Source organism: Ciconia boyciana, chromosome 16 (genome assembly GCF_034638445.1).
Source record: "Ciconia boyciana chromosome 16, ASM3463844v1, whole genome shotgun sequence".
NCBI lineage: Eukaryota > Metazoa > Chordata > Aves > Ciconiiformes > Ciconiidae > Ciconia > Ciconia boyciana.
The window spans coordinates 10,581,005-10,603,112 of NC_132949.1; the positions used below are offsets into that span (position 1 = coordinate 10,581,005).

Sequence of the window (22,108 nt, forward strand, 5' to 3'; positions counted from 1 at the left end):
TAAAGTGCTTTTAAATGTATACTTCTATAACCACCATTACGCTTTCTAAACAAGCAAATTAAAATTCCATAGACTAGGAAGGCAAGGATTCTTTCAGTTAATTAGAGTTTGATCCCCAACTTCCATTTTCTGAAAATCCATTTTGTTAGATAAGACTGTTTATATTGCATGAAATACTTCTATTTTTTCCAAATACTTATCTCAAATTAGCTCTACAAGTTCCCCAAGAGCTTCTCAAAAGCATGCACTTTTGTTTTTAATCAAGAGATACTAGTCTAATGGATAGCACATTGAACATATAAATGTTCTACAATCCCTTAAAAAACTGAAGTTGAACTGCAATTTATTTTCTTAAGGGAGAAACCACAGTAATTGCTAGAATTTCCAGATGTAACTACTGATTCCCTAACAAAGAGCAGTTCAATTCTCCTATGCCAAATAAGAATGAGGGTTAGGAACTGGTAAGAAATAAACATAATAGATTAAAACTAACATTAAGAGAATGTATTTGGATGACCTGTGAATAAACCAATGAAATGACTACAGATGACAATCTAGCAAAATTTGGTAACATGGAGATGATCAATTTACATTCTGCAAGAAAATACATACTTCCTCTACATCAGCAGCAATCTTTGCTAGCAACTAATAAAGATACCTGTCATTTTAGAGGTGTTTTCTTCATGCTCGCTAGTTAAAGATGAACAGAACCAGAAACGAAACCCATGGGAAAATTTCTGAGTTACAGCTAACATCAAGCTAGGATCAGCTCAAACTGAAAGAGGAAAAAAAAAGGAAAAACCTTTGTCTGGACAATCCCTTTGAAGTTTTTCAATAGAGAAATGTCACGTAGGTTTTGATCATAGTGCAAGAATACTGTAAACTCAGAAGCATTATGACTGCCAACTGAATTTGCCCCAGCTACATCTGAAAGAGGGCTGATATCAACACACAACACTGTTAAAATGCTTTATTAAATGACTATCTACCTAATACAATGTCTCAGTTATGAAAAAGCCTTAAATTTGCTAAAACTGCAAGCAGACATTTGCCCTGATCACAAAGATTCTGTGTATATATTGTACTGCTTCTCTTGCTTTATGAAAGGGATGCTCATATCTTCCTGGAAAGCCTTTATAGAAATGTGATTGTGAAAGTGAAGCTAGAGAAAAACGGCTGTCATCGCAGAAAAAATCTGTTATCTAAGCAGAGGCTCAACTAAGATTTTTGTAACATAACAGGCTTTGTTCACCTACAAAGTATCTATGAAATTTTAAAAAGACGTTAAAAAACTTTATCAGTTACTGTCTCTACAAGACTGGGTATACAAGACCTATTCCCCTATGTTCTTCTGAAACATATATACAATTGCCAGTAATTTTTTGTCTGGTACTTTACTGTATAAACAGCCTGTTAGAAAAGTCACCATCACCAGCAATGCTCCTCCGCGGCTAAATCCCTCTTTCGGCTTTGACAGACTGTCTTTTTAAACAGGAAGCTGAAACATACAGGTTTGCTTTTTTTCTTTTAAATCAGGATGCTATCTTGGTTTAAGCTTTTTTTTATAAATAAGACTTTTAAGTCTTCATCTGAAAATGCTTCAGACATTGAGATTACCCTTCACCCAACTGCTCCACCCACACATCAGTAATACAATGCTAAAAGAAAAGCAGAACTTACCATAAGTCATATTCGTAACTCTATGAATCAAGTAATAAATTTTCTTTGTCATTTTTGCTTAAAAATAATGTGCATAGGCAGTACTTCATATAAACTGCAATGATCAAGTCTAATTGTAAGCACAAACTTGTTTTATTCTATTTCTTGATGTACGTCTACGCCAAGCGTAAGTTCTTCTGAAAAGCACATTAGAGGGCAAGAGTGACTGGACTGGTGACATTAGAAAGGAAGAAAACATATTAAGGCAATGAAGAGGTGCTAAGACAGTTTGATTACTCATCAAGTCAAAGGGGAGTGAAATTTGGATAAATAAGTAACTTCTGTCAGATTGTTTCCACTCTCCCTTTTGACTGAAAGTGCTACACCGTGAGTTCAACTGCACTGATCCATAGCCAAAAGGGGAAGATGTGGCCCATATTCCCCATGCCCACCATCCTTTCCTGGCCTTAAACATCCATCCCCTCCCTTGCATCGGTTTTGGCACTCCTTCAGCTATATGATGAACTGATTCAGCTTGCTAAGCTGGCAAAAAAGGATACCACCAAATGAGAAAAAAAAGGAAGTGCGGGGAAGAGAGAGGGAGGAGCTTGGCTGATTTTTTTGGTGGCAGTAAGCCATGAGATCAGCTCTGCTGCATTATGTAGCTGCATATGAAGCTCTGCAAGACTGGCTGATCTGACGTAACTGCACACCACTGTGGTTATGAAGAGGATCTGCTGCTCTTTCCCGCCTGGCCACACATTCCCCACTATTTTCCTTGCTACAGCCTTGCTCTTTGTCTAAACCCTCAGCAAGTCAATTCAGCTTGCTACCAAGCAAAAAATTTTGGGTGACAATGAGTTCTTAGACAAGCTCAGCAGCTCTTAAGGAACCTTAGGTTGCAACCTTGATACCAATCTAAGTTAACAACTGCCTTGCTTCTGCCTCCTCCCTCCATTGTGCCAGCACAGGTGCTCCTCCACACCTTGATGAAGTAGTGCAGTATATTAAACAAACAGGAAACTTTTTTTCTTTTCTTTGTAAAGAGCTGAATTGGCTCATTAAGAAGTCAGTTAAACCCTGGTACCAGCAAGGAAATGGGTGGGATCATGAAGAAAGGAGACAGAGAGGGTAGGACTCATGTAAACTAAAATGTCGAAGAACCACAGCTTAAAAATACAGTGAAGTGCATTTAAATACAGAAGCCAAGATTTTACTGAATTCAATCTGCAATAGGTATTTACTGTAAGACAAACTTTATGCTGAATGATGCTTCATTAAAAAATAAAAATGTCATTGCTGCTTTGTTTAGACTAACAAAGGACAGAAATGAACACACACAACTTTGCTTTACAATTGTGTAAAAATAAAAGACAGTTTGTAATGTTTTCTGTCTATTACTTCCAGTATCACTATTAACTAGTAATCTTCTACACATTCACCTTTCTTATTTTCACAATTTTTGTAGGTAATGCAACAGCATCTACAATACAATCATAAAGGATCTAATACAAAACCACCTGGAGACATGACAATGCTAATTTCTCTGTAGTATACACAGAGGTAACAGCCACTTACTTTCTGATAACATTAAATATTACCTGCTGTCTGTGAGCCATGACTTCTGAGAAGATGGCTTCCACAGTAAGGACAGTTCTCAGTAGTTCTCTACAAACACAGTACTACTTCATAACATGAAAAAATACTGTATATCAAAGCTGCATTTGGTTCAGCTGTAAACAGCAAAGGACTTATGGATCACATGTTTTTTACTTCAAATTTCCAACTACAGCTGCATACTGGTGCTCTAAGTAAATAGTTGGGCTAATCTGGCAATTGTATAATACTTGAGGCCAGATCAGACTGATCATATTTAACTTTTAATCCCACATATAAAAATCAACCAAGTGGGCAAAGCAGAGGTCTTCATTCTAACCCCAATTTTGCTTTTGCTATAGATCTCATCATAGTCTTCATTTCTCCTGAAAACAAGGAGACAGGACTACTCTGCTTTGCAGAAACTAGAAATTTGGAAATGCTGCAATCATGAATGCTGGTTGAAAGATGTCACAAAAACAACTGCAGGAATGTAGCCTGTTGTGCAGACTGGGAAAGGGAATGAAAGAATAGAATACTCCCCTCTTGGACACCACCAGCAGAGTGGTATGGGAGTCCTTAAAGGATGAAAGATCTAATCTATTCCTAATTCAGACACTTTTCCTTCAACGTGGAGGTCTTTCACAGAGGCTTGCACTTATTTCCATGGAAAGACTGAAACTCAGCAGAGTCTCTGGGCTGGCAACCAAACAGGATGCATATTTAGCTGCAAAGACTCCTTTACCAGACTTCCCTGGAGTAAATCCATGGCAGATGTCTTTGAAGATAACAAGGTTGGAATTAGGTTAGCCAGTGCTTGTCCCATGGCTAGGTTGGCTCTAGTTTCTTGCTTGAGCAAGTGATGAATCTTGAAGCTGAGACTCATTCAAAATTCAAGAGCAATCGCAGTAGGACTTCCCTCTTGGCCAGGCAGTACAAGCATCAAGAATGCAAACCTGAACGTAGAATATGATGCTCAGATTAAAGGATAAAAACAGAAGGCCTTCAGAAAAGGCATCAAAATAGACAAGGGAAAACACTACACAGATGGAAAAATCAAACAGCAGGTTTTTCTGACTCAGAGGTGGGTGAGATATTCTCCAATGGCAACAGACAAACTCTCACTTAAATGAAAGTCACCAAGCAGTTACAGGTCACCTCTACAGATGTTGCAAAAGCAAAGCTTTCCAGTCCCTTACGACAGGTGATGGACATACTCAGTGTGAGAGTGCACTCCAGGATTCTCTACCTAAGGACCTTTCTGTCAGACTGCTGGCTTACCTGCCAAAATGTGGTGGGTTGACCCTGGCTGGATGCCAGGTGCCCACCAAAGCCACTCTATCACTCCTTCTCCTCTTCTGGACAGGGGAGAGAAAATATAATGAAAGGCTCGAGGGTTGAGATAAGGACAGGGAGAGATCATTCACCAATTACTGTCAGGAGGAAAACAGACTTGACTTGGGGAAAGTAGTTTAATTTATTACCAATCAAACCAGAGTAAGATAATGAGAAAATAACCAAATCTTAAAACACCTTCCCCCCACCCCTCCCTTCTTCCTGGGCTTTACTCCCAATTTTCTCTACCTCATCCCCCACAGCAGCGCAGGGGGATGGGGAACGGGGGTTGCAGTCAGCTCACACATTGCCTCTGACGCTCCTTCCTCCTCAGGGGGAGGACTACTCGCACTCTTCCCCTGGTCCAGTGTGGGTTCCCTCCCACATGGGAGGGAACAGTCCTCCATGAACTTCTCCAACATGAGTCCTTCTCACGGGCTGCAGTTCTTCATGGACTGCTCCAGCGTGGGTCCCTTCCACAGGGTGCCATCCTTCATGAACAAACTACTCCAGCATGGGTCCCCCACGGGGTCACAAGTCCTGCCAGCAAACCTGCTCCTCTCTCCACAGGTCCACAGGTCCTGCCAGGAGCCTGCTCCAGCATGGGCTTCTCACACGGGCTTCCCACACAGTCACAGACTCCTTCTGGCAAATCCACCTGCTCCGGCGTGGGGTCCTCCACGGGCTGCAGGTGGGTATCTGCTCCACCATTAACCTCCATGGGCTGCAGGGGGACAGCCTGCCTCACCATGGTCTTCACCACGGGCTGCAGGGGAATCTCTGCTCTGGTGTCTGGACCACCTCTTCCCTCTCCTTCTTCACTGACCTTGGTGTCTGCAGAGTTGTTTCTCTCACATATTCTCACTCCTCTGGCTGCAACTGCCTAGGGTTTTTTCCCCCCCTTCTTTAATATGTTATCCCAGAGGTGCTACCACCGTCGCTGATTGGAGGAGCTCGGTTCCAGCTTAAGAAAAGTTAATAAAAAAACCCAACCATTTTCGTGCTCTAGTTTTAGCTACATTCAGAAGCATATTTGAAAGCAGTTTTGGTTTTAGAGACTACATTACATTGTAGTTTCAGGTTCACAGAACAGACAGATGTGTTTCTACAACACTTAGGTGACAATAAGAAAGTTCTCAGAAATTCTAGATAATAGATATAGAATGAAGCAAAATTTTGAAAGATAGAGTTGTGATGTTTCTTCTATAAACTTTTGCTTAACGTTATGTTACAGAGGTGAGTTTCCACACTCTTAATTATTCCAGGGCTTCAAGTATCATCCAACCTATTCTTACACCTTTGCAAATGACTACATCATATTGCCTCATGTAAGATGCTGCTATTCAGTGACTCTAACTTCAGACAAATAATCCAAACATTTCAGCCCAAATAGAGAGTGACACATATAAACCTTTATATGGTCTTCATTGGTGGATATGAGCCTGTTGCATTCCCAAAAAGACATTAAATCATGGCATGGTATCATGACAGACTTTTGTTTGTCCTGATATTCTTGGAAACCAATGAGCCAGACAATACTGATCTTTAATGACGGTTAAGTCCTTGAAACGGCCACAAAAAAAAAAAAAGAAGCATATCAAGAATCTAAGAAATGGTTAATTATTAGACAGAAATATGCATCCTTTCTTAATCAAGTATTCACTATTTTTAGAGATCAATCTTGTGATGGTTTAAGTCATGCACTTTTGTATTACAATTCTGAGTGTATGTTCCCATTTCCAAGAGTGAATACATTCTATTGAAGCGAAGTGCACAATGAAGGTGAAATCTGTGAGTCCATATAGAAAGTAAATTTACTAGTGGGTAGAGAACAGTCCAAATATCTCTTAAGTGGCTGTAACTCCAGTAATTATTAGAAAAATATACTTGAAAAAGTAGCAGCTGAATAGAAGAAAGAAAAATCAACAATTCAAGGCTGTGAGATGAGAATAATAATGGGTTTTAAATGAAAACAATGCATTTTTTAAAAAAGTTTATGCCAGACATAGGGGTTTTGACAATGAGCTGAAAACATTTTCTGTTTTTTTCCCAATTACACAAACAAGTACTTTACTCAAATACAGAACCACAGAATCATATAGGTTGGAAAAGACCTTTAAGATCATCAAGTCCAACCGTAAACCTAACACTACCAAGACCACCACTATACCATGTCCATAAGCACCTCATCCAAACAACTTTTAAATACTTCCAGGGATGGTGACTCAACCACTTCCCTGGGCAGCCTGTTCCAATGCTTGACAACCCTTCTGGTGAAGTAAAATTTTCTAATATCCAATCTAAACCTCCCCTGGCACAACTTGAGGCCGTTTCCTCTCATCCTATCACTTGTTACCTGGGAGAAGAGACTGACCCCCACCTCACTACAACCTCCTTTCAGGTAGTTGTAGAGAGGGATAAGGTCTCCCCTCAGCCTCCTTTTCTCCAGACTAAACAACCCCAGTTCCCTCAGCCGCTCCTCATAAGACTTGTGCTCTAGACCCTTCACCAGCTTTGCTGCTCTTCTTTGGACACGCTCGAGCACTTCCATGTCTGTCTTGTAGTGAGGGACCCAAAACTGAACACAGCATTCCAGGTGCGGCCTCACCACTGCTGAGTACAGGGGCACGATCACTTCCCTAGTCCTGCTGGCCACACTATTTCTTATACAAGCCAGGATGCCATTGGCTTTCTTGGCCACCTAGGCACACTGCTGGCTCATATTCAGGCGGCTGTCAACCAACACCCCCAGGTCCTTCTCTGCCGGGCAGCTTTCCAGCCCCTCTTCCCCAAGCCTGTAGCGTTGCATGGGGTTGTTGTGGCCCAAGTGCAGAACCTTGCACCGAGCCTTGTTGAACCCCATACAATTGGCCCCAGCCCATCAATCCAGCCTGTCCAGGTCCCTCTGCAGAGCCTTCCTCCCCTCAAGCAGATCAACACTCCCGCCCAATTTGGTGTCATCTGCAAACTGACTGAGGGTGCACTCGATCCCTTCATCCAGATCATTGATAAAGATATTAAACAGAACTGGCCCCAACACAGAGCCCTGGGGGACACCACTTGTGACCAGCCACCAACTGGAGTAAACTCCATTCACCATGACTCTTTGGGCCCGGCCATCCAGCCAGTTCTTTACCCAGCAAAGAGTACACCCGTCCAAACCATGAGCAGTCAGTTTCTCCAGGAGAATGCTGTGGGAAACTGTGTCAAAGGCTTGTTGTCAAGATGGACAACATCCACGGCCTTCCCGTCATCCATTAGGCGGATTGCCTTGTTGTAGAAGGAGATCAGGTTGGTCAAGCAGGACCTGCCTTTCCTAAATCCATGCTGGCTGGGCTTGATCCCTTGGTTATCCTCTACATGCCATGTGATGGCACTCAAGATGATCTGCTCCATCAGCTTCCCCGGTACTGAGGGCAGACTGACAGGCCTGTAGTTCCCCAGGTCCTCCTTCCGGCGCTTCTTGAAGATGGGCGTCACATTCGCTAATCACCAGTCAACTGGGACCCCCCCAGTTATCCAGGACTGCTGGTAAATGATGGAAAGGGGCTTGGTGAGCGCTTCTGCCAGTTCCTTCAGTACTCTCAGGTGGATCTCATCACGCCCCATAGACTTGTGAATGTCTAAGTGGTGCAGCAGGTCACTAACCATTTTGCCCTGAATTATGGGGGCTCCATTCTGGTCCCTCTCCCTATCTTCCGACTCGGGGGGCTAGGTACCCAGAGAACAATTGGCCCTACTATTACAGACTGAGGCAAAGAAAGCATTAAGTACCTCAGCCTTTTCCTCATCCTTTGTCACTGTGTTCCCTCTCCTGTCTACTAGAGGCTGGAGATTCTCCTTAGCTCTCTTTTTGCTGCTAATGTATTTGAAGAAGTATTTTTTGTTGTCTTTTATGGCAGTAGCCAGATTGAGCTCTAGCTCAGCCACATGCATTGTTCTTTTTTTCTTGGAGCCTAAAGTAGTGAAATAACAGCTAGTTTATAATGTAAGAAATAAAAACGGTTACATTCAGTCACTTCTGTGCAAAGTTAAGAAAGCCATACAGTCATTAGCTTTTTTCCCCCACCTGAATGAGTCACTTAACCATTCTTCAACTGCTAGTATTTATTTTCTGTTGGACAGCAAAGAATAGATCATCTTCAAACAAAATTCTTGTGCACACTTCATGATTCACTGTATACTGTAAGGTAACTGGTTTGATGTCAATACCAGAAATACATTCTTAATCTGGTTCATAATTAGTACTGTGGCCAAAAGGTGGCCACCATTTACTACTGATAACCATGTTCATATACTGTTTTTTATTCTTTTTTTCTGAGACAGTAGTAGAATAAGGCCGACTGTTCACTTTACCAGGAAAAAAAAAAAGAAAAAAGAACCACTTTCCTCTGGTGTTAAAACTCACCACGTCTTTAGATTTGTTTTAAGTTTCTGCACCTGAGAATTAAGAATAAACATTACTATACAAAAAATGCTGACACAAGTACTAAACCATAGAACAGCTGATCTCATGTGCGTGCATAATAATGAACTCCCTGATGTAGTTTTCAACTTGGAAAACCCTATGTGTCTTCTATTTTAGATTCCTTTCAACAGTTAACAACTAAAGGCCTTATTCATGAGGTAAATTTATCTTGGGAAATGCCCTGAAAGCACAGACTGTACTCTTCCTATGTACAGTAGCTTACTATTTTCTGAAGATTTATCACATACATTTCTCAGTAAGAGATTACATTTCATTCTTTCCAAACCTGATTATCTTACACATATTATACAGCACTTCTACTAAAAAGTAAAGGATTTTTTCAGATCCTTCTCTTCTGAACAGACTTACCTGGTTTTATAAATCTTGTAATTAAGGGATTTAGGCGCAATTATTTTATCCTTGTCTTTTATTGTCTTATGTTTATTTATTGTTACAGCAGCAGCTGAAGGAAGCATTTGGAAAGATCTCACAAGGAAAAATTCTTGTTGGCTTTTCCCACTATAAGTGTCCAGCCAGCTTCTGTATAATCACACAATAGCTAGTGAATTATAGAGTGTGGTTTTTAATTTATTGCAAGATTTCTTTTTTTTTTTTTTTTTTTTTTTTTGGCACCACGGATCTCCAATCCGAGAACCACATCCAAAGTCTAGATGGCACTGGATTCTGGTTTCAGTTCATTCTTTACTTTGGCCATGATGTGAAATATAAATCAACCATACAACGGAATGTAGCTGATGTTTGCTAACATTTCTTTGACACTGAAATGCAGGGATCTGACATGAGAAAGCCAAAGAACAAGACCATAAGGATGCATGGTGAATATTTATATAACTATTAAATTGTAAGCACTATTCTTCTCTTGTGTTGCTAAAGGGTATGATTCCACCTCCCGTGAACATCATCCCCCACTCAACTGAACTAAAGAACTGAAGAAACTGAAGAAAAAAATAAAATGTTATATTCTAACAAACTATTCATTTAGGTTATATTTTAAATTATGATCTGCATAAAAGAATTTAGCTCTAGATGACAAACAACTTGATCAAATACTTATAGGTAAGGATACAAATTTCCTTTAGGTTTAAACCCTTCTCTGCCAAAATGTCCTATTCCAGGCTATTTTCTAAAAGGATAAAAATACAAGTAAACTTTACTCAAAGTAGTTGAAAGATGCCTCAAATTTTATTTTTACATGTAGTTAGAAACTTGGATCTCTCTGAACACAGGAAAGCCCATTTACTTTCTGACCCACAGAACTCAAGGAAAGTGATTCAGAGATTTAAAGGAACAAAACCACACACACACAGAAGGATGATTTTGAAGCTAAGTTGTAGGTATGATAACATAGCTATTCTGTATGAGCATCTTAAGAGTTCTAATTGACGTTAGGAAACTTTTGGTTCATAACTGCTTTGATATATGTGAAACTAACGCATTCTTTTGCATTAGTATTTTACCAATCAGGAAGTGACAAGCTACACAAAACACAAAATAGATCCACCATTTCTACTGCACTTCCTTGAATTCCTTGAAGATTCCCAAGGTAGAAGGATAGCAACAACAAAAAAAGCATTTGAAAGGACTGTACCACCATCCAACACATGGGATAAGGGATGAACAATATTGTAAACAGGGACAAGAGAGTGACCATTTTGAAAGCAGGAGGATTATGTTCAATTGAAAGATCAACTCAGAAATAAGTGTACTGATTATAACAGAAAAAGAAGGAGATGCCATGTATTCAGAAATAAAGGCTTGTAAAACAAGGTGCAGGACAGTATCTGACAGCAAGAGGACTGTTACCTATATCCAGAAAGATGAGGCTGCAGTCTATGCAAACAAAACAGAGCTGAAGAACATTTAGTTTTTGTGTACTAGAAGAAATACATAACAGCCTGGACAGAGAACCAAACTGCTTTCATTCCTGTAAATGCTCCTTAATGCATGCAAATAGATACTGTATTCCTAAATAGTACCCTGAACAATGATTAATGACATTTCTGTGTTAGCTTTTGTAAATGAAATTACTTTTTAATATAAACAAACATTAGGCCATATAGACAAAGTGTGAACAAGCAGGGGACATGCTTGTGCCACATGCCTCTGTAGGTGTTACTAATATTGTCGGTTCAGTAACACAGTCACAGGAACTCAGTGCTGGTTCAGTGGAGACAGTGGCAATGCCAACAACCTTAATCAGTTTAAACTTTTAAGAAGCTCAGCCTACTTCCACAGACCTTGCTTCTTGGCCTGTTTTTCCCTATAGATTTCCAAAGCATCTCCCGGGTTTTAATTTCCATATTGCTCAGCTCAGCTCACTCCAACTGACACTGCTGATACGCTGAGCTCTCACTGTTCTGTTTCTGAACCTGGAAACTCACAGTCCCTCTTTTTTCCTTGTCCTTCACTGGCAAACATTGCAGGTATATCTTTGCCTTCTTCAGTTCTACTCCTGTTTAATAACCTCTGCATGGGGCAAAGAGACTATATAAAATACAACCATCTTCTGTACTATGCTTTACCACTATATGTACTGAGTATGGTGGCTACGTGGATTTTAATTTGTGATCTTTTCTGAACACAGAATACATATATAAATCCCCACAGGGTTGGGGTTTTGGTGGTTTGGTTGTTTGGGGTTTTTTGCATTTTTGCATCAATTCCGAGTATGAACTTCTGCACATCACTCAGTGACAGGTGGTCTAGGCTTTTTTGTTGGGTTGTTTTGGGGTTTTTTTTAATTAAACAGCTTTTGTGGTGGTAACAGTCTTAGTTTCAAGTTCTTCGTCATGTTTCCATTCTGCTGTAATTCAGTAGTACCTGGTAGAGGTCTGAGTTTAGTTTTCTTTTAAGCAGCATTTAGCCTTTTCTGATATCATAGTTCACAAGACTATTATATGACAGATACTCTTAAGTACCAGGCATAAAATCATACCATTCTGGCAACATGTCAACTCGTAACAATCAAATAGTGATATGTTGTCATTTTTAGAAACTGTAAACCATAAAAACCGTATGTTGATTGGGATTATGAACTCATTGGAAATTTATTTTTTCTTTTACTATATCTGTACTTTCAGTTCTGCTTTTTCTTTATGTCCTCCTAGGTTATTCTTCTGTAACAAAATCTCTCCCAGCAACTGACAGCCTCAGTTCATAGTGGCTATTTTCTCATCGCATCTTGCAATCTGATTCCATTATGTCTGAAAAATTTGATGGGCTTTTTATATATTCACGTTCAGGTCTTCCAGTCATATTTTCCCTCATTTTTAAGTCTCTTTCCTGCATTAAGGTTTGTTTAAATTAGAATTTCTGTGCTTTCGAGAATTGCACATCTGAAGAGGAACAAACTTGTTAACAAATGGAATGCATGTTCTCCCTCCTTTTAATGTCTTTTATGAGAAGATTAAATAAAAATAAAATGAAAAGCCAGAAACAGAGGAAAGAATTTGCAGGGCATCACAGGGGGGAAAGAAGAGATCAAGAACACTATAGGTCTCTCAGGATACAGTGACAACTGCTCTCACCAAAAAAAATAATCTGCTTCAATAAAATGCCTAGCAGTGACACATTTTAAACCAAACTTCAGAGAGCCAGACACAACCTGCACAGTACAAACTGGAATTCACCCATAATTCCCCACCAAGGCAGAAAAATATAAACATCACCTCATTTTGCCATTATTGCTTAAAGAGAATACACAAGACAGAAAAGCCCAGTGACAAAAAGAGAGAAGCACATTTGCTTGTGGTTACCTCATCTTCTTGCACACCGCCTCTCACTCTCACTTAATTCTTCTGGCAATACACATTGTGTTGTTTTATAAACATCATTTTCATTTCCTTTTCAGGGAGTTGTCTATCAACAGTCATTATTATAGTGCCCTAACTATGTCAACTCCACATAAAAGTTCCAGCCTTCTATCCAAACATTCCCTCAGCTTCTTTCTCAAAGGCTTATAAGGAAACAGAAGGAAACACAATATAAAAGCACTGGAGCATATATCTATACACCTCCACCATCAAAATAGAAAAATCACTGACCCAGAAATACCCTGACCTGCGTACGGTTCTCTAAAGACCACAAGCAATCAACAGAATGTATCTTGGCTCTGTACAAATCATAATAATGTTTTTCTTTTTTTCCTCTTTTTTTTCTTAAATAAGTGTAATTGTAACCTCTCATGGCATGTGATGATGTCTGTGGTACGAAGGCTAAAATCAGGGTGCCCTAGAGTCTGTTGAAACACAGACACTGACTTAATGGAACTAAAACTCTACCCTGCAAGAAAAAAAAGCATTGGCTTAAATACATTTCTTGATGAAAAACCTTCTAAAACCTCTGTTAAATGTGGCATCCAGCAGAGTGAAGTGAAACAGGTCTTTTTCTGCAAAACATAGCATGGTGTGTTTTCATAGCAGGTGGAAAGGAACAGTAGGGTGGAATTCTGTAGTAGTATAAGGTGATGGGACTGCTTGGCTTTTCTAGCAAAAGTAGTTGGTGGTTTTTTGTTTTTTTTTTTTTTTAATGTTCTCTGCCATATGTTGAATTTGTTGGACTCTTATTTATTACTTATGAAGCATGTGCTTGTTTACAGCACAACCTCAAGAACTCTTTGTTTTTCTTCATCTACTTAGACAATACTAGATTTTTTGGTAGGTTTTTAAAACCTGATCCCATTAAATAAGTCAAAATGATGCTTTGATTATTTTATAGCATACCACCAAGGAAATAAGCACTTTTAGCTGCTGTCATATCATTACCACCTTAAATTGTGGAATGTCTTCTCTAAAATTCTCTCAAACAACTGACAGGATTGTTACAACTGTGTAGCATTATGCATTTTCTTTGATTTTGATGTACAAAAAGAACTGCTTTATACCCAATCCTGCAGTGGATCTAAAAGATGCAAAAAAGCATGTCTCTCTTTAAATGCCTACCTTAAAGATGCTACCGCTTGTTTAAATTAAGAATAAATGAGCAAGCGATAGCACTTCCTAAAATGTTTAACATACAAAATACAATCATATTGCTATAACTGCCCTTTCAGCAAAGAAAATGTCAAATAAAACCTAAACCTATTGGCTTCTAAGCTGCATAATAATCTTAAATTAAGCTACTAGAATGCATGCTTTAAAACACAAACAAAAAACTCCAGTTCTTCCATGATATTTGTCAAAGACTGGTTCTGCCATAAGGACAGAGACAACACTAATTTGTAACTTAAAGGAAGAAAAGCCTAAAAAGTAGGCAAAACACTTAATAACCTTATCTTAATATGTTTGCATTCATAAAAAACGCCATCAAAACCCACAAAGCTTTGGTTCAGATTAAAAAAGAAAAAAATAAGTAATCCTTTGTTCAACGTCAATAATAAGTTAATAACAATGTTGCCTATACAGAATTCCAAACTGCAAACAAACACAAACTGCCATAGTGACAGTAAGTCAGTGAGTCTTTCATACATCAGTCCCTTTGATCCAAACATGTAAGAAGCTCATGCCCAAACACACTCACTGAATCTTCATGCTTCAATTCACAAAGGACAGAACAGCAGTTTTAGTGTCAGACTTGTTAAGCAAGAGCAGGAAGATAATCCAGAAACAGTCACACAGTTTATTTTGTTCCAACAAATGGCATTTTTGATCAATGATTTTTTACCATTACAACCAATTTCTGAGTGCTTATATACCTCTTCTGATGGTTTACTAAATTCACACTAAGCCATGGCAAACAAACCCCTAAGACATTGGAAAAGATTTGGCAATTTCTGTTTCCAAGGTAGACAAACCAGTATTGTTAATTTTGCCTTCTCCTCTTGGTCTTTTGCATACAAATTACCTTTCTTGAACTCCCTTCTCTTGTTTCAGATTATTTCCTCCCATATCTCTCAAGACAACTTTCAAAACTACAGTCCTCAGTAAGCTTCCCAGTCCTTTCCTTTCTACTGATTCTCTGGAAAAAAAAAAAAAACCAAACAAACAAACAAAAAAAAACAAAAAACCTTCCACATGCACAGCATTTCTTATCCCATTCCTGGCATCTAGTAGTCTCGCTGTCCGGTGGACATAGCAAACCATTCTATTAAATTGTGATATGCTCGGAGGCTTTCACAGCAAGCATCTAAGAATGCTCTGTGTGTCTGTGGAGAACACTCGTGCGTTAGATTTGAAACAACACGCTGAGTTCTGCAAAAAGATTGCTGGACCTTGCAACTGCATAAAAAAGCTGTCAGGGTGAGAGAGGGAAAGCCATTCATGTTTGATGAGAAAGGTAGAAGTATTTAGGTTTAAAACTACTCTTTTATGATTGAAAACAATCAAAGGCTAAGGAAAAAGAGGCATTTTGTTGTCTAACTGTGTTCCAAATTATGCCTTTATTGACAGAGCAGAGAATGCTGGCAGGGTGGGTGGTTGATGCAGAGGAAAAGTGGATGAACCCAGGGGATACAAAGAAATCGTCTGCTAGAGGAGGAAAAACAACAGACAAAATAGACTGCAAATGTTAAAGAGGCAGCAGCAGAGGCTGTGAAAGTGATGGAGACTGAACAACAGCAGGATATCTCTGGGTATCTAAGGACTAAAAGTCCAATGGCATTATACGTGCAAAAGCAGTGCATATTACTTAAGTTGTTTATATGGGTAGGTGTGAAGGTCAGCTACTTACGGGCACTTCATGTCAAGTGACCTTAACAAGGACAAAACAGGATCCTACTTTAAAATTGACACTTTGTTTTTACTGACTTCTAATGAGACATAATCTGATGGGCTTTAAGAGGGACTGGCAGCCAAAAGAATTATTTATTAATCTAAGGATAACTAGCTGAACAAATGCAGTTGGGAGTGGAGAGAAAGGGTTAAACAGTCAGTTTTGTGCTAAAACAAACAAACAAACAAACTCTTTCTTCAATTCAGGCTTAAAGGTTCTCAATTCTTCCATAACAGAATACAGATGATTCACAGCTGTTTGGCATCAGTTGCACTTCTACCTAGTGAATGCATTCTCTTTGTCATTAGGTATCTCCAAACACATGAACTGGAGTACTCACATCCAGTTCACTGGAGTATGAGCATCCTGTATGTTACTGAACGTTCCTTATACATTTCTGATGGTGGAAATCAAGAGCTAGAGACGTACAGTCACGGTTATACAAAAGCAGCATCTGCTTACCTATGCCTAAGAAAATACATTTTCACTTAGCACGGCTATTTAATTTGTGAAAGAAGCTAAAAACATCACCTTTCAATTCAAAGTAAGATTTTTATTATGTGCGTTGTTAGCAAATAAAAAAACTTCTTGCAGTTAGAAAGGCAGAAAAGTGTCAGTTCTTCTGATTTATGATCAGAGAAGTCTCATGTTTACTGGATAATTCAGAAAATGTAGTTTTTACTTAGCTGCAGTATTTTGCAAATGCAAGATGAGCCAAACTTTTGGTTATTTTATTTTAAAATGCAGAAGCTTTTGACCATATGAAACCGATTTTATGTATGCCACTGATTCAAATTAAAAAAAAATAATGTTTATGTATTACTTTTGGCATCGAATTATTATATAGTATCACATGGATGAAATATCTCAGTTGAAACAGCTGCGCAAAGTACCCAAATTGGCTTGCTTTCTTCCTCTTTGATAAACCTCTAGCCTGCTCGGAAATTCCTGTTTTTTCCAGACCTCAGCTTGGTAGGCTTATTTGGCAATCTGTCATCTTTCACAGGCACATACTCCCCCATTTTCTAGCAGCTGTGGACATACAAATTTCCATAAAAATCTACACATATCCACTTAAAAGATCAGATTCAGAAGCTTCAAACCTGCTAAAGCAGGAAAAAAATAACAGCAAAGCACAAGTAGCAGTTCTTGAGATAAATTACAAAAATAAGGTGTAAAACTGACATTTACCTATTTTCTTTTCTAAATGTAAAAAAATTAAAATGCATCAAGTTTTCACATTAATATATGCATATCTATCAAGACTGTATTTGAAATTAATAGTGCTAGCCCTGTAGCAGTGCCCCAAAACATTAAGAACAAACATTTTTCCTAAATGCAATATTTTAAAATGAATGAACAGCAACAAACTTAAAAGTTCTGGTCAAAAGATACACAAACTTAAAACAGTTGATGTGTATGTAAAAACACTGTAAGATGGCACATGATTTGCATACACAGGCTATATCTGGACATATGTATAATCCAGAGCTCTCATTATTTGTAAATTCCTCACAACTAGAAGTCCTGAAATAAGAGTAAATATTTAACACCATTTAATGCCAGTAGAAATACACATTTGCCCAACATAGCATGCTAAGACAATTCCACAGCCTATTCATGATTATAGCTAAAGCCACAACATCCTTGCTTTAAGCAGAAGTGGAATAATTTTTTCAAGTATTGTTAGAATGATTCCCCCATCCTCCTTCCCCCCACAAAGCTCTGCACTAAGATTAATGAGGTAATTCATGCCTTTCAGAGCTACAGGAAGCTGAAATAATGACTGAATATTCTTCGGTTATGTTTTCAGACTTGTCTGTACAACTCCCTTAAAACTCAGATTCTGATAAAATTACGTTGCTCTATCTCTCAAAGAACTACCTACCTGTAGCACAGTCTTGTTAATATTCTGTTTTTCCCAGATGATAATTATTATAGTTTATTGGAGGACTGGTGGCATAATTCCTTGGTAAAGTATCTCAAATTCAGAGAGGCATAATGAAAATACATTTTAGAAGACAATTATGGAAACTGTTCCTGAATAAGGGTCTGGTTTTGCAGAAGGTACATAAGCTACTTTTCTTTGCATAATTATGTGTGAGCAACTGGCATAGTCAGTGAAGCAGATGTTGAGTTTTCACACACGTAATGTACAAACAACAACTTTTTGCTTTAAAAAGAGGTTTGACAGAAGTTATAAAAGCATATGTAGAAGCCAAACCCTGTTATTTTTATTATCATTATAAACAGACAGTAAAAATATTACTACAAAACATTTTTGGTTTGCTGATGTCAGTGACAGGTAACATTTTTACAATCACCAAATTTACCAGGAAAAAATTAACCAAATATATCAAACAAATACTGAATGGAAATTCAAACAGCCTTCAGAATATGTGAAGCAGTAGCAGAAATACATAATGGTTTTAGAAATAAGTTTATTTCCTTGTAGAATTTATTATTTGCGGTTATAGAGCTCTCTGGTAAAAGGTCAAAACTGAGAAAAGATTGCACTTCAGGCTATTCATCAAAAGTTCTACAAACAACAACAGAAAGTCTTAGTGTCACAAAGACTGAACATGTCTGCCTTCCTGCAAAATAACTATTTTAGCTTGTAATTGTAACTTTGGAAAGCTTCTGACTTGACCAGCAAATATACATTGAGTCAATATTAAAAACACAAAGAATGCCCCCCTCCCAACTAAACAATATTAGCCCCACCTCAAAAAACCAGAAGCATCCCCTGCCCCCCAAACACAAATTCTCTTTCTCTTCCTACAAACTTTAAACCTAACCATGTAAATCAACAACCAGCAGTCCTAGCACCTTAACAGTCCTTTTGCTGAAGTTCTCACCATTGTATACAAATATATTTATTTTCTGAATCTTTAAGACTCCTGGGCTGGCACAAATGAAGCTAAGTAACTATTAAGTGTTTGCCTTCATTCAGGATTTTTAATACTTTTAAATGCACCATCTATATTGCAAAATATATGTATCAACACTGACACTTAACTTACCAATTGTAACAGACTCTGAGATGTCAGAGAAAAAAAATAGGGCATTTAGTTTACTATTCTGAGATTCCAAATCACAGTTATATAATTCAAAGAAAGCTGACCCCATCTAAATGGGGACACTCAAATCTATGTGTTAAGAGCAAGTAAAAAAAGTTCTATCAGTTAAAAAATTCAGTAGCCTGGAGTAAAAAACCTTGGTCCCTACTTTTAAGCTCTCCAATGGTTTGCTTCCTGGTCTCAGCAGAAAAACAAAAACCTATCCCCTCCAACTTCCCCTTGTTAATATCCCCACCTCCCCATGTTACTACTGCCCATCAATATAATATTCTATATGGCACAGCTTAGAAATTAATCTAGAGAAAGTAGATGATATTGTAATCTCATAATTCATGCTACATTTAAAAAAAGTAACAGCTACCATTTTCAACATGTTTGTAGCTAAATACTACCTTAATTTCCATATTCACCAGTCACCAAACACAGAATCAGGTATTACATTACACAATTTGGCATCACATTTGGCTATCTATACATTATCCATATGAAACAACGGACAGTTTTCAGTTAATTTGCAGGTAAATACCTCAGCATGACACATTCTAAATACGTGGTCTGGCACAGATATCTTTATATTTATACAGTAGTGTTACAGGAAACTGTCATTACTAATACATAATTGTCCTGCCTTGGCAGGGCTAAGACTGTTACTCCCCTAGCTACTGCTGATGGGTGAGGTTCTCCTTCACTGGTATGTGACCCAGCTGCTGCCATGTGGCTGTACAGCACTTCCATTCACACAGCAGATGCATTGGCCTCTTTCATACTAAAAATTTATATGTATAAGCATTGCTTATGTTTTATTCCTAACAAATCAGCACAAGCCCTGCCACAGCAATAGCAGTTTGCCATTAAGACTCAAGCTATGTTATCATTTTCACTGAAGAGAAAATTGAATTGTGTTCTATGTCTAGCTGCTTGCACCTGGTATCCTACTATAAAAGGAGACTTTGGACTTCACCTATCCTTAATAGAGAACTTGAAACTAGAGTATTAGAGAAAACATGCTTGCTACTGAGGCATGTAATTTCTTCCTTCCTCTTTATTCTAAAATTATTCACATCACCTACTTGATAAAAAAAAGCCCAAGCAACCTAAGATTTGAGTCACACACAGAACATGGTAGATTCTTATCATGGGGACCCTTCTCTCACTAAACAGTCAAATGCGTGCTATCCTCAGTCAGACAGAAAATAATTTGTTTCTCAATAACAAAAAATGTATTTACTACAGACACTGTTTCAGCCATTTCAAAAATATTTTTATGCTTTGCTTTTGTCATTTTATCAATGCTCTATTTGTGTTCAATAGCATCCTCTATTGTATAAAACAACGAGGTGACAGACCCAGTCATTAGAACTTGACATTAATGTGCTCACATTCCATGGCTACGGCTTTATTATAAAAGCCATGAAAGAGTGAATTTAAAATATGGCAGAACACCAGAAAATTTTTTCCGTTTCCAATTCTAGAAACCATCTTTCTGATCCTGAATAGCAACCAGGCCCACAAAGTTTCTTCTCCTTCCACTAAGCTATATTTTTGTTCATTCTCCCCTTCCCATGGTCTCCAAAAGGGCAAGGGATGCTTCCTCCATCACTACGTATACCTGTTAGACTTGAAGATCAAAATTATTTATCTGCAGAAGAAAAATTTATTAATTTTCCCTCATTAATACATGGTTATTTATACAGCTCTACCAACAAAGAGGAAAACGGGAATTCACTGGATATGGCATCATCATCATTACTTCAACAACCCCATTCTGTTTGAGATAAAATGAGCTCTAGTTAAAATTCTTTTAACTACTGGGAAATGCCTATTTATACTAGCACGCCAAGCAGCATTGTCAACAGAGGAGATGCCCCAGGTCACCTGCAACCATGAGAATTTTAAAGAAAAATGCTCTGAAGGCAAAAGGATAACAATTCATCATTTTCAATTTGCAGAAAATAGCTACCATTTAAGTTATTGAATAAAAATACATTAAAATTTGGGGGGGATATGGTTCAAGCTAAAACAATTAAAATGTGAAATGGCAATTACACTGGCAATTACTGCAGGAAATGAAAGGGTCAGCTGTTCTACACTTTCTAAAATGAGGCAGCAAATATCTAGCAAAGAAACACAAAATCCATAAGAAGTTTTTAACCCATAATTTTGTATCAACAGACACAGATCTTACAAAGCAGAACACTGAGCCTTCTAGTACCATTGTTCTTTCAGCTGAGAGAGAGAACCAAGGCCTCACAAAAGTGACTTTGTATAACTGAACTGGGCTATAGCCCACAAAAACTATCGCTGACGCCCAGCGTGCTGACAGGAAATAGTTGCTGCCTTGAGCCTTGATCTACCCACGTGAAATGGAGCTTGCTGGCTGACCACAGACCGGCCTCTGTTCCCTCTGTAATTGTCAACATCTGCTCTGCAGATCTATGAATAATTTTATGACACACACACACACAAAAATCTCTCCTACTGACTCCAAAGGCTGTTGGGTTTGTTTTTTTATTTTTAAACACGTGTAATCTGACACGGAGATTAAGAGAGAACCTGTTTTGCTCATAGGTCAAGATTTACATTCTTCTGAAACATGCCATTAAAATGGAATTCAAGGTAGGTAGGAAAAGCTAGTATTGCTGACTGTTACATTCTAAAATCAGGTGGCTGAATAAATGTTGGCAGTTGAGATAACACATCATTTTCAAATATTGTAGGTAAATGGAGCAACAGTCCACTGGTGTGGGATCTGTAGTAGCTACCTCCATGAGAGGTAGCTGTGATTCCTCTGAGTGCTTGATTCATGCCAAGTACAACAAACCTCAACTCAAACATCTTACTCTTGAAGAAGTGAGGATGCAGATATACCAATGGACACATTTAACATTACTAGAGTTTCAGTTAAAATAAAAAATACATTTGGGGACAGAACAGCAACACTATCACTTGAAAACTCAACTTTCCTGCTCTTTCAAGAGAGTCATTGGGGGTTCTAAGACTGTCAAGCATTTGAATCTAACAGTTTCTACTTCATTTTAATTTCACAATCACAGATTTATTTATATATTAATTTATTTTTATAGAAGTGTGTGAATATGAAAGATATGGATAAAACTCTAGGGACATGACCACACTACAATTTTAGATTGTCACCATGCCTGGCTAAAAAGGAAGAGAAGTAAAGAAAAATGGAGATGCATAGATGCACTGCCATTGGCCTGTCTGCAGTACTCATTAGCAA

General features: G+C 38.3%; 1 protein-coding gene across 12 annotated transcripts in view; it reads right to left on the reverse strand.

The window, feature by feature from the left end:
• Positions 1-22,108, reverse strand: part of B3GNTL1 (UDP-GlcNAc:betaGal beta-1,3-N-acetylglucosaminyltransferase like 1) — a 144,474-nt gene that overhangs the window by 72,544 nt on the left and 49,822 nt on the right. The window lies entirely within an intron of this gene.